Source organism: Poecile atricapillus, chromosome 10, assembly GCF_030490865.1.
Source record: "Poecile atricapillus isolate bPoeAtr1 chromosome 10, bPoeAtr1.hap1, whole genome shotgun sequence".
NCBI lineage: Eukaryota > Metazoa > Chordata > Aves > Passeriformes > Paridae > Poecile > Poecile atricapillus.
This window is the reverse complement of record NC_081258.1, coordinates 16,539,569-16,553,072: the sequence shown is the minus strand read 5'-3', so window position 1 is coordinate 16,553,072 and position 13,504 is coordinate 16,539,569. Positions and strand designations below refer to the sequence as shown.

The window sequence follows — 13,504 nt, the reverse complement described above, 5'->3', positions numbered from 1 at the left end:
AAAAAGACCTCTTCACATAGAAAGCAATTATGATGGCGAGTGTTGTCCGATTCACTTGTATTTGCAACAAACCTAGAAAATCAGAATGAAACCAATCATAATTTTGCAGAAAACCTGGTGTTATTTAAAAATGAAGATGCTCTTGATTTTTCTTATAATGATTAGCATTGTAGAAGCCCCCAAATGCACTGCAAGGTTGTACTCCTTTGAATTTCTACTCTAGGCATATACTGTAAATAAGAAGTAAGCCCTGAGGATAAAGTATTTTGGGAAACTTCCCCAGAGGAGGGATGGATATTATCCTAGATTGTACTACTCTAGTATACTTACCTTCATTTCCTGTATCTCCCCTAAGATGGTCATCCATGGTAAAAAATATACTTAATTACTATCCCATCATTTAACCATCTACCTCCTGGTGGTGGCGACCGTAGCGGAAAGAATTTTCCTGATTTTAGTCAGGCCATGACAGCTGATACCACTCAGATGTCCCAGCCTGGAAATTTTGTTTTGTCATGGAAGGAGTGACTGGCAGGGAAGAGTTTTCCCTCATGACAAAGCAGACCTGGTTTCCTGTTTACGCGGACCGAGCGCTCTGCGCGCGAGCTGTCGCGGGAGCGCGTCCGGAGCGTGGTCGCCCCTTGGAGCAGGGAGGCTTTTCAGGAACTCTCTGCTGGCTAATTCCCATTTATGCAAGTGGAGCATAAGTGGTACCAAGCCCTAAACAGTTTCCTCTTTCCCCTATTCAGAAAGGGTGTAAATACATGCCAAAATCCCTCCTCACTCAGTGATGTGCAGAGGCTCATCTGTAATTTAAAGCATGTGTTGTAGGACTGTTTGTTTTCTGAGAAAAACATGAGAATGTTGAGATTTTTATTTTTTTTCCTATGTCTTGAACATTGATACACACTGTTCATTTTGGAGAAAGGAGTCAAGATGCACTTTTCCAGGTAGATGTGGGAGTGCCTGTAGAATTATCTGAAGGAGTCCACTTCATTTCATCTGAGAGACACAGTTCTCTTGGATGTGTTTGAAAATATGTCTTAACTTGCTAACTGAAATGTTGAGACATTTTGGTATCTATTCTAATTTTGATATTGAGGCAGGTGTGCATTTACTGTGCCAGTGAGCTCATCATCCCATTACATTTTCCTTTAATTAAAATTAATTTCAATATTCCTTTCCTAGCAGAATATAAAACTGGTATTTTCTTATTTGTTTAGGTGGTCCAAAATTGATCATTATATATTATGAAAGAATCTGGAGATGGAACATGCTGGAAGATGTTTTCTGCATCACACAGAGTTAAAAGCCTAATTAGACAGCTAAAGTAGCCTCCAAATATGCAGACGCTCTTTTGCACTCCAAAATAGTTGCATCAGCTATCAATCAAGTGGATAAATGATGCAGACAGGCAACTGAGGGTTTTCATTTGTGAGTAATATTAATTGTGGGTGTAAAATGAAAGATATAATAAGTGATGAAGGTACCACTCAATACTCGGATGAAACATTTTTTGAAGTTGGCTCCAGATGGGGAGTTCCAAGTAGGACAATTGTATAAACAAATAAAACTTCAGCTCGGCACTGACCACTGTATGTTCTTGAAAAAAAAACATATGGAAGTGTCCATTGATTATTATTCATGATTATTGTTCTCCTTGATTTTGGTTTTCCAGCCCTTATTCTGGCTTGCTGTTCATTAGTCTGGAGTAATTGTGCTGGGAGAGCAGCATTCAGACCTCAGTTCAATATGCAAGGCAAATGAAATATGCAATTATCTGATACAGAGTCACAGAATTCCATCAAATGGAAACAAATAGTGCCAAATCAAGACCACATGTCTCTAAGAGGATTATGAATTTTAGTGATATGCAGCTAAATGTCATCTATTTGCAAATAATTGAGGAATTTGAAAAAAAAATCCTTTTGAAGATTTTTTTGTGACTATAGTAATTGTAAGAGTACTTGCCAGGATTTTTCTGAGGACAGTGTGCAGAAGTCTGAAATTCAGACAGAAATGACTCTGTTCCTGATAATCCTTTCTGAATGGGACTCCTGATTGCCCTTCAATGGGGCCTGATCATTTCCCCATTGAAGACTGGACATCTGAACCAATGCTTTCAAGCACTAATTAACCCCATGAGTTTTCAGATAGACTTTTAATGGATTTTTTTATAAATCATGTTCAAATGAACCATTCTTTACCTAAAATCTGAAAAATCTCAGAGATGCTTTCTGCTTTGTCTTTTAAAAGATTTTTAACAGTGCATTTAGGCATTTCCCATCCTGTGTCTGCAGTAGCTTGACAAAGAACCTTTATATTTTCCTTTATTTAGACACTGGAACGCTCTTCACCTCATGTCTGTCACTAAGGGCTACATGTGGTTGCTAAGCCTCCCCTATCACATGGAAGGGTGGAGACAGGGCAGCAGTTTTCTCTGGAAAAGAGACAGATGATCATGCCAAGTTGTGGAGAAGTACTGGCAATGGTTTTCTTGGGAAGAGATTGAGACACTCTTTTTGACAGGAGCCAACACCCATTTTGAGATGGAAAATGTTCATCCCACCATCTAACTTCTCCAGCAGGAGCTTCTCTGGGAAAACACCCACTGCTGTGTGATGCTGGAGATCCTGTGGCTTCCTCTGTCACCAGTACCGACCCTGCCTGTGCTCATGCTCTCTTTTTATTGCATTTTTGCCTGCACTAAATGCTGCGAACAGTCAACTGGCCACAGTTAAATGTGAGGAGGGGAGTGAAGCAGGTTTCCCCTGCCTGCTGCCTTTGTTTCCAGAGACTTTGTGGTGGTATCTTGTCTTGTTTGTCTCTGCATCAGTCTGGTCATCATCTGTTGTCTGGCAGTTTGGGGCTCAGTGTCCCGTGTTCAGGCAGCAGGAGTCTAACAGGGCTCACCTCTCCCCAGGCTGCTGTGGCAGGGTTCACAGGGAGCCTGCTGTCAGTACCTGCACTGCTGGTTCAGGCAAAATGAGCTCTGCATTCACAAATAATACAATTTTGGCTAAATTCAAGCCCAAAGGAATCACTACCTTGTGCTTTTCTCTCACGTGTGTATTTTTAGACTAGCTACAGTTTGGATACTAGCTTGCATAAATCCCATTTTTTTGATGGTTTGGGTTTTGGTGCCTGGGACAGGGTTGTGTAAATCTGTTCATTCAGTTAAACCAGAGTAACAGCTGAATTCAGACAGGTCTGCTACAGAGACCTGCAACACATACCCAAGGTAAAGCAATTCCCAAATCTTACTGACAGATACAAACAAATAAATAGTCAGTTTTAAAGCTTTTGTACAGAAGACACTTTAGCCTTTTAAAATACATTTTAAGAGTGCAAAAGGGTGAGTGAGTATTTCCAAATGCACAGCACAAAACAAGAGCTTACAAACTGCCAGAAAATGGTGGAAATCGAGGAGATAGCAGTATCTCCTATTTGGATAACCACGCAGAAAACAAGTGCTGTGAGCTTTGGGCCTGTGGAGCACAGGGATGGGATCAGAAGGCAGAGGTAAGGGAAGGGCACTTGGTGGGCTTTATTGTGTTCCAAGACTGCATCCTATTTCCTACACTAGAGGAACACATCGTGTTGGGTTTTCTCCAGCAAGCAGGATATTGTTTAAGTCCTTTTTCAACAAAGTATTATCAAGTTTATTTGGGGTTTTTTTGTTTTGCTTTTAATTGGGAGCAGCAGCAAAGTTCAGAGTACCATAGGCAGATGTTACAGGGACACGAAAGTACAAGATAAGGTGCTTCCTACCACAGGAAGGCTATTTTAATAGTTGGTTTTTAAGCTGATATTTACAAAGGAAGGAAAGTCAAAGGCAACAATAATTAATGTCATCATTATGGTGCTGATTTGCAGAGAAATGTAGTGGGATTAGGAACTCAGTCATTTCAGCTTTTTAGAAGACTTCAACACCAGATCAGGCAGCAATTGAAAGACAATAAGCATCAAAATCTAGGTGTTGCTCTCTAAATTTTATGTAAGGAACCTATATTTATATAAGTGTATAGATTGCAGATGGAAAAGAGTGTTAACAAAAGGGAAGGTAAAGTTACAGGTCTCACCATCTTCCCTCATTAATGGTTCTCAGCAAAACCTGCTGAGCTTTGTGACTTTTTATTTATCATTAAAACACAATTTTTGTTATTTGCTGAATGGTTAAAATTTATTTTCCTGGTAATTTGGGGAGGTAGCTGTTTATCATATGGAATGATAAACAAAAGCTGCAAAAGTCTTTTCAAATGGGTTAGTTTGCAGCCCTATAGAGCAGAGCTTCATGAGTTTTTTTGCATTGTCAGGAAAATCTAAACTAATTTAATTCATGGTAGGGAGCATATGTTAATGACTTCTCTGGGTGGAGGAAGGTAGTGCACACCTCCCTTCTAACTCAGTGGTCCTGATCTACAAGCAGGCCAATAGATCAAAACCACATGCTATCTCATGGTAAGAATTGGATTCTTGTTCTCCTTAGATGCTTTTATGCATCACAAAAAACATTGGTGTGTTTGCTACCGCTTCAAGCTGTCCAAAGGTTGAATTAGGTCCAGGTGGGATGGATCCCTGAGCAGCCTGGGCTGGTGGGTGGCACCCCTGGCCCTGGATGATCTCCCCTCCACCCCAAACCATTCTGTGATTCTGGGATCTCCCTGCCCAGCAGAACCAGGTGCTGCTGGCCAGCGGGAGAGGAAGGGAGGGAGCTCTGCTGTGAGCTGATACAGCATTTCTGCTTTGCCAGCTTCCTCCCTTGCAGGCTTGTTCTGACTTAACAACTCTGTTGAAAAACTGTATAAAGGAACCAAAAGAAAAGGTATTTCAAGGAATGAAATTAAGAATTGTAAGGATCTTTGAATAACTAGTGTTTTCAAACTGGGTTAAAGCAGACTTAGAGTAATCTGACATGATGTAATCCTAGTGAAGTTGCAGGAAAGCAGAAATTAAGTATTTATTTGGTATTACAGTGTCTAGTATAAGATATTGTTAAGTACTGTCAGTAACTCATTATATATTTATTTTAAAAAATAAGAACTTAAAAGAAAAAAAGAAATTTGAGATTAGAATGTGGTTGCTGTACATGCATTATACATGCTTCTCCTTCTGTTCCACTAATGGATCCTGACTGCCAGAACAGCGAAACGAACCATTGAAATTAGCGGAACTAAGACCCAGATCTATTAGAAATTTTCATTTGCCTCCAGTGTAGAATTCCAGACAGATCCCTGATTTCTGCAAAGCACTTCCAAAGTATCAGAGCTATGCTGAAAAATGAGTTTTCTGTCAAGGGGCACAAACGTGGTGGTAGAAGCCATTGAAACTTCTGCTTCCTAATGGCCAGACTGAAAAGACATGAAAAGGATGAAGCATCTCTAGTGGCACATCATTAATGCTGGTGGCAAGCTGAGGAACTGCTGGGGAAAGAAACAGCAGCAGCAGAAAGAGCATGAGATGAATGAAGCTGGAGTCATCAGCATGGAAGTGCCACGTTAATTATACCATGTTCTGAAAAGAACTAAAGGCAGAAACAAAGCTGAAACCAAGGGGCACACGCCACCCATGTAGGCTTTACTACCTGATCTCACCAGGGTTTTATTACAAGTCACTGCTGGAAAACAGAACTTCTAACCTCTCAGTCCTGGTGATCTCCCACTGCTGCAAGAGTGGCTAATCCCAAAATTTTCACGTTCTGAGCAAAAATCAGAGGTAAAATGCTATTACAGTTGGAAATGTAGTTATTGGTTATCAAACAAATAAAATATGGAATGGAACAGTAGTTACCCTTGTAAGGGGAAAAAATCTAGTGAAAATCATGTTAAAATATACTGCAGAAGTGTCAAAAATCTGGTCTTCCATACAAAATACTCTTCAGAAACCCTCCAGCATACAGTTATTCTTAATTATTAATGCTGCCCAAGCATGCTCTGTTTTTGCCAAAATAATGGAACTCTGAACCTTTGCTGGGACTTTCCATATGACTGTGGCTTTGAGTTATATCCTTCAATTTTTTACTTTTTCTCTGTTTTGGTAATGGGAATATTTAGTGTCTGGAAAATTTGAGACACTGAAAGAACCTAAAAAAATGTATATGCAGGAGAGGGTTTGGGTTTCTTCTGAATCCTGGTCAGACTCTGGAAAACAGAACCAAACCTCAGAACCAAAAATTCCTTCATGAGTTTTCAACATTTCTGCTAGTGCTGAGTTCCAGGGTCTGGCTTACATTGGGAAACCTTGACTCCTGGCTCCAAAGGGTTCAATTAGTCAAAATGGTTGGCAGATGGAAAAAATAATTAAGTTCCATCCAGTGTTTTGTACAATAAAAATAGACTCAAGACACAATGGCCTTACCTTGAACTTTGCAGGCCAGCGTCACATAAAGATAAAGAGGGAGTCAGCTTTTAGGAGCTGAATTATCTACCAGCACATGAAAAGTGTGAAGCTGGGCTGCAAGGGACAGAGGTATCAGAATGTGCAGGCTGAGCACGTGATTATTACCTTAATGATTTTTTTTTAGCCCAGATTGAAGATGCAAATTCTGGCAATGAGAAATAACTTGACATGGATATTATGAGATTACCAAAACCTCATGATAGCAGTAATAACAATAATCATCTGTTATTTGAAGAGCTGCTGAAATGCATGGAAATTTTAAAATATTATTCTTAGAAATCTTTCTCCTAAATGCTTTGTCTTTCCTGAAAATGACAGAAAAGTAGATAGGTAACACTTTTCTCAAATAAATTTTCTTATGCTCAAATACAGCCTTAGATGCCCAACTTCAAGAACTTGAGTACTTGAATATATAATTATGGACAAGAAACATAACCTGTGCCATAATTTGACATCAAAATTATTTTTATTTTAACTATCCTGTAAGCTACATAGGCCAAAGAATTAGATCCCACATTATGCACCCGATCATTCTGAATAATGAATATATTCACAAAAAACATATAAGTGTATAGGGTAGATTTGCAAATTGAGAAGTGTGACTTACTACACAAATTATTTATTATAAAATAGGCTGTAGTGAAATTTTTATGGACGAAGCAATGTTTTGGGTAATAAATTACATACTACAGACAAAAAAAATGGACAGATTCCCCACCACTGTCAACCTGGCAGTAGAGGGCACGTGGGCTCTGGAGATTTATCTCTAAGTATAGAATGAAATCTCCAGATTACTAGGGTGGAACAGAGTTCTAGGTTGTAATATTAATAAAGTTTTCCAGAAAGTGAAAGAGTTCCACGTATCTGCACTTGCACATCTACGTTTTTACATCTGCTCTTGGCTGTCACTCAGGGTTGGATGCAACTGGGTGCTCAACATCTAAAAGGGATGGTGAAATAAATTACACAGATCTCCGTGCAAGTCTGATCAAGCTCTGAAAGGTGAGGTAAGTCTGCTTCCTATTGCTCACCTCCTTCCTTTTCTTCCCTAAAATTCTACCAGGGATGATATCCATCTCTTTCCCTCTCCTGCATCCCTGCTCCCAGGCCGCCCTGCCCCACTGGGGCTGCACCCACCATTGCCACCCCACGGTTTTCCACGGCAGTAGGGTTTAGTTCCATGTGTGAGCAGCGCTGGGGATCCAGGGTGAGGACAGGAGCACACAGGGAGGCTCCTGATGGGATATCATGGAGTGTTTTGGCAGCACTGGTGTGGTTGAATTATACGACTGGTGCCGCACTGCCAGCGCTTTAAAGAAGTGATGTCTGTGTGTTTGTGATTGCTCTGATGGACTGGGCTCCTCTGAGGGTGCAGATGGCCCCTACCCTTATCTTCATGGAGTGTCTCATGTTTATTTGTGGTGGTAGTCCAGAAAAACCACTGAATCTGTCCCAAATCATATGGTGTTTAGAGGGATAAAGATGTTCAGCTGAGCCTGGGAATCATTAGGTGGCTGCCTTGAAGCCAAGCTGTTTGGATGGGGCTCAGTTTCACAGCTGGCAGAAGAAGGAGAATCTTTTTCTCCTCCAGTTGCTGAGACTGTCAGCAGCAAACTTGCAGAGCCACCTCCCAGTTCTCTGGGATTCATGGGATGGTGGAGTGATGGATGTCCTGTTTGGTGAATTCTAAAGCCATTTTGTTGGGGCATGTGTGTGAGGGGGTATCTTTAAATGTGGAGCCCATTCTTTATTGTTTTGTGGTTGGGGTCCAAGTATTGGATCTGTCTAACAGTCTCCTTGGGATAATAGTGAGGATCTTGATATTTAAAGTAGGATGTGGCAAAGGTGAAGGGTCTCGAGAGGCAGAATTTTTCCTTTGAGTCATAACAGTAGTTCACACCACCTGAACCTCCAAGTGAGCATTCAAAGCCCTGATTTCTCTTATGTCTCAAGGGCCAAGCTTCTTGGGTTCAGCCTGTCCCAAAGCACATGCTTCTGACTTGACACAGCTCTCCTTAGAGGCCAGGAAAAATCAATGTATATTGTTGTGTTAAACCCAGTGAGGATTAACAGAAGGGATGTGCTAATGAATTCCACGTGAATATGCTGCAGCAGACCAGTCCACAAAGCACAGAAATAATTTGGTAGAAAACCTGCTTGATTTCTATTCCAGCTTGGACTGATGGCTGAGCCTTTTCCTACCTGGAACCAGGGCTATTTCCTGGGATGCCACTGGCATCACTGGGGTGGTGTGAGGTGTGGTACCCTGCCCAGCGTGGGCAGAGCTGCTGCTGCACAGATCAGAGCAGGCAGCACATCTTGATGTCTGCTGCGACTCATAAGGTGAAGGCTTTGATGTAGGTCCAGGTCCTGGCCCTGTGATGCAAGATGCACTGCAAAACCTGCTTTTCAGGGAGCACATCCGTAGCCATGGGATCTTCAGAAACAAAATCTTGTCCATCAGGAAGCCTGTAACAGTGATCAATCCTCAGGACTCCCTGAAGAAGAGTTCCTTGTCCTAGATTTGACATTAGTATCCTCCAGCTCTGGGGAAGCCCAGGCCTGTCTCATGCTGTTACATGAATTACCAAAGCCAAGGCTTTAGGTTTTGCTTCCAGCTCAAAAGCTCTTCAGTTCCAGCATCAGTGCTCCCATTGAAAATGCTGAAATACCTATTTGTGTGATGTTCTGTAACTGAGTTTAGTTCTATTACCTCAGAAATACACTGCACTGAAATCTTCTAAGTTTTCACTAGTGGAGCAGCTATGCCAGCTGGCTAAGAGAAACCGGTGTGATAATTTTTCTACTTTTTCACCCACTTCCCTGTGCCTTCTTCACTTTTACTTCTTTTCACTAGCCTGGCTCTAGTTCTTCTCCTTGGCAGTGCTCCTGTGCCCACGTGCCTGCATGCACACACACAGGCTCGGGCAGGTATTCGTAACCTGACTTCACACTTCATCCCTCTCCCTTGTTAATTGTAAGAAAAAAGGGAAGGAAGAATGAAAACAAAAGTGTTACACAGAGAAATGAGGCAAAAATAGAAATCCAAGGGTATGGTGGTTGCAAGAGATGCCCAGAAATTTCCTTCTAGAGTCTCTTTTAATCACCTCTTGTACTTTGCTTCACTGCTCTTCTTTCAGCTGCTCAGGCCAGGTTTCTTGGTAGACTTTTACTGCCAAGTGCTATTATAACCAAACTGCTCTGATCTTTAGCCAAATCTTAGGATAGAAGTGGGTGTGCTGAAGCATTGGTGAGCCAGTGAGGGAACTCTTTACCAGGGCGGGAATGGCAAACATGACTGTACAGATGAGAGCTGCGTGAGCAGGACTGCAGTGCTGCCATGGGTTCTGGTTTCAGCTGCTGCATGCAGGGAAGAGCAGCCCTGGATATCTAGGATATACAACCCTTTGAGCTACAATCACACAGATTCTAGCACACAGCACAGATAACAAGAACCATTTTAGGCTGCTGGGTACCTGAGACAACATCTGGGTTTTGCTGACGTGTCCCCAGGCTGTGCTGACAAAGTGCAGATTCCCAGCAGGAATAACTGAGGCTGCACTGAATCTTGTGCCCAGGCCATCCTGGAGAGGAACCACCAAGGAGGCAGAAGGGTTCCCATTGGGCTGTCAAGGCTGCATCTCCCCTCCTCATGGCTCAGTGTGGGCTCCACAGCTGTGCCTGGCTGGCTCTGGGCAAGGACAAAAGTGTGGCTGGAGCATGAGGAGAGGCAGAGCTGGGAACACAGAGCCTTTACATCCTCTGAAGGGCTGAAACACCATTTAAACACACTAATTTCTCTTAAAGACCTTGGTCCATATTAATTATTAAACAGCATGTCTGAGTGAAAGACCAAAAAACCTCCAAAATTCTATGCACAAATGCACTGAGCTTGCAGGTTCCCAGAGCTTACACCGACTTTGTGCCATACATCTGCAATAAAAGATTCTCTATTTGCTTAGCAGATGTGCTGAAGTCATGTAGAGTTCAAATTTACCATACCCATCAAGATGCAAATCCCAAATTTCGTTTAGCATTGTCCCGTTGGTAAGGATGTTATGCGCAGGTCAGGATTCTATCTCCCCCCAAGCCCTTTAAATGTGTTTATTCATTCTGTTTATTTTCATTTCCCAGTTTCCACATGTTGCTCAGTCAGATTTTCTGTTAGCAAGACTGAGAGACGAATAACATATGTTACCCCACAACTGACCTTGAAGGGGAACTGAAGAAACCATCTTCCCTAGGGCTGAGATGTAATTCAGCCACGAGCTTGCTCCGTAGAGGTCCTTTTCTGGAAAGACACTGCCAACTGCGTCGTAAGCCCTGGAAACGTTCCTGCCTGCATCGATAGCAGAGCGTGAAGTATGTACCAGGGGGATGTTGAGGATTTAGCCTTCTGTGCCATCCCTCCCTCAGCTCTCATAAACAAAACAAACCAATTCTTTGTGTCTTATGACACAAAGTCTTGTGAATCGGATAATTCAGCCAACTTGAGTCGTTTCCTCACCGGCCTGGCTTTTCACCTGAGGGACTAGGCTTGCTGATCCTGCCCAGGTTAAAATGACTGAAAATCAATGTGGTTTGACAGCTGTGGGAAAAAAATAAATAAATGGATGTACAGACTGTTGAGCAACAAAGACTCAAGTGGATATGAAGTGAGGCACAAAAAGAAACTGTTGTCTCTGATCTTCCTTACAGGCTCTTGATTCATGGCCAGTCACAGCCCTGTCCGATAGGGTTGGCCTGACTCTTCCATGGTGTTTTCCACCTCCTTGCACATTCTGCTCAGGAAGAAGTCACAGGAGGGCTGCTCAACTCCCCTGTCCTTGGCTGGCTGAGCTGGGCACAAACAGGAGGTGGATATGTCTGTATTGCCTGAGCCTGATGTTGCAGCCTGGTGTGGCAGTACCCACTGCCCCACTGCTGAGCTCTGTTTGCCTTTGAAACAGCAAAATGTGGAAGCCCTCATCATGGAGCCCAGTTCCTGAGGACACCTGGGTGGGGAGGTGTTGGGGGTGGCACTGTGGGATGAAGGTTCCTGTGCAGAATGGGGCAGTAATCCCAAGCTGCTGGTTAGACCCACTTGCATTTGTCTCCTGGGTGAGTGCTTCAGAACAAGGTCTGAAAAGTCTGGGTTTAACTCAGTCAGTTATCAGCTCCCACAGGCCACCTGGATGCTCAGAAGCTGCTGAATGTAGACACCTCCATGCCAGAGGCTCCTTCTCTGCCTGTCACCCCCCCACCCCAGACATCAGATTTCCTGGTCCTTCCACCTGGCATTGGCCTCAGGAGTTCATATAACCTCCCCCCTTTTCCCCCCAGTATCGCTTCTTTCTCTGGGGAATGTGATCACTCTGTTCCCTACAGCAATTCAGAATTGAATTACAACCTCGAAGCATTTGGACAACATTCTCAGTCACATGGTGTGATCCTGGGGCTGTCCTGTGCAGGGCCAGGAGCTGAAGATCTTTGTGGGTACATTCCAACTCAGGATATTCTATGATTTTTTGATTTTCCCCAAAGGATGAGGAATTTGGGAAGGGGCAGTCTGTGTGAGCACGTATCAGAGGCTGCCTCATTAGCTTGGTGTCACCCTCTGGTGAAATCTCAGATCAACACGGAACTGCAGCACAGAGAGGAGATAAATGTTACATTCAGCATGACTTGCCAGTTCTGACACACAGGAACACTAAACACATACCCTGACAAAATCCTAAAGTCACGCCAATTTGAATCCAAAAACCTGCCTCCTCAGTTAGCGCTTAGTAACAATTTCGTATCATTTTCCCCATGTAATTAAAATGTCTTTCCTGAGCCAAAAAATGAAATTTTCTTTACAGTAGGCAATTGTTATGTAAAACTACTATTCCCTTTAGTTCCTGTCAGTTTAATGTAAGTTTTTGGTTGTGTTTGGAGACATCCATTTTGGGAGTTATGACATTTCCTATTCTGGTACTGCAGTTGTGGGGAAGGAGGAAAGTGAACTGTGTACTTGGATTTCAGCTGGACTCAGTATCAGCTCAAATTCTAGATTCAGAAAATGTTTCCACAGGTCTATGGATACTACCTATGGCTGGCAATGGATATAGGTAAAGTGTCACTAGTGAAGCTTTTAGGAAAGTTTATTAATGCCCATAGCAGCCCAGTAGTATCTCCCATCATGACATCTGTGTTAAGGAGAGGTGAACAGGGTCATGTACATATTTTTTTAACATTTTCATACTGTGGGTTTGATTTTGACTGCTTTTACTTTTTTTCAGCTCACCCATGACTCTCCAGCAGTGCTCAGCAGCTCCTGGGAGACGTGGAACTCTCCGTGGCCACAGATGATGCCAAGGGTTTAGGCATCTTCCCCTTGCTCCTTTCTCTCTTCACTTCTTCTCCAAGGAGCTGCATTTCAGTTTAGTGCCACGTTTGGAAATGTGGGTTCCTGTGATCTCTCAGATGTGCCAACGGGCTCACTGGCATTACAGGTCAGGGTTTCTGTCACCACCCGAAAAATGGACTTATTGGCAAAGGAACAAAGCCCAGAAAATAACATTTTAAACCTGTCAACTCTGATTTACAGAAAGCTTCCATGATCTAGAAAAGAAACAAGCAGTGATTGCATTCTACTCCACCCTAATTTTAATTATAAAAAATGCTAGTATGGTTTTCCAGTTGACTTCCCTGTATAGGAAATAAGTAGAGTTGGAGTAAATCTTCCAAATAAACATATTTCTCAGACATAAACATGATAAATCTTTTCTTTTGAGAAAGATATAAAGAATGGTTAACTTAAAATATGCATATAATAACATATTACCCACAGCTTCTCATGTTTAAAAGGATTCCATATGCTGGGAAAACCCATAAAATAAAACCCAAGAAATGCTGCATCCTCTTTCTATTAATTTGAAACAGTCACTTAATGGGAAAAAGGAAAAGAGAGAAAAAAATAAAGAAAACTGGTAGAACAGAATTATTTTATTTTTTCTTAGAAAATCCCAAACAAATCAGTAACTCCAACATTCCAATCTCTTCATCCTGTTTTTAGTGGGGTATTAATATGTAAACTCAATACTTCTGTTGAAAAATAGCTTTGGGTAAGGAAAAAATGGTAGCA

The 13,504-nt window shown here is 42.2% G+C and overlaps 1 long non-coding RNA gene across 1 annotated transcript in view; it reads left to right on the top strand.

Moving 5' to 3' along the window:
- Positions 1-13,504, top strand: part of LOC131582732 (uncharacterized) — a 181,370-nt gene that overhangs the window by 164,959 nt on the left and 2,907 nt on the right. The window contains exons 4-5 of the long non-coding RNA XR_009278386.1: positions 7,313-7,406; positions 12,660-12,872. This is a non-coding gene — a long non-coding RNA (uncharacterized LOC131582732). The remainder of the gene's footprint in view (positions 1-7,312; positions 7,407-12,659; positions 12,873-13,504) is intronic.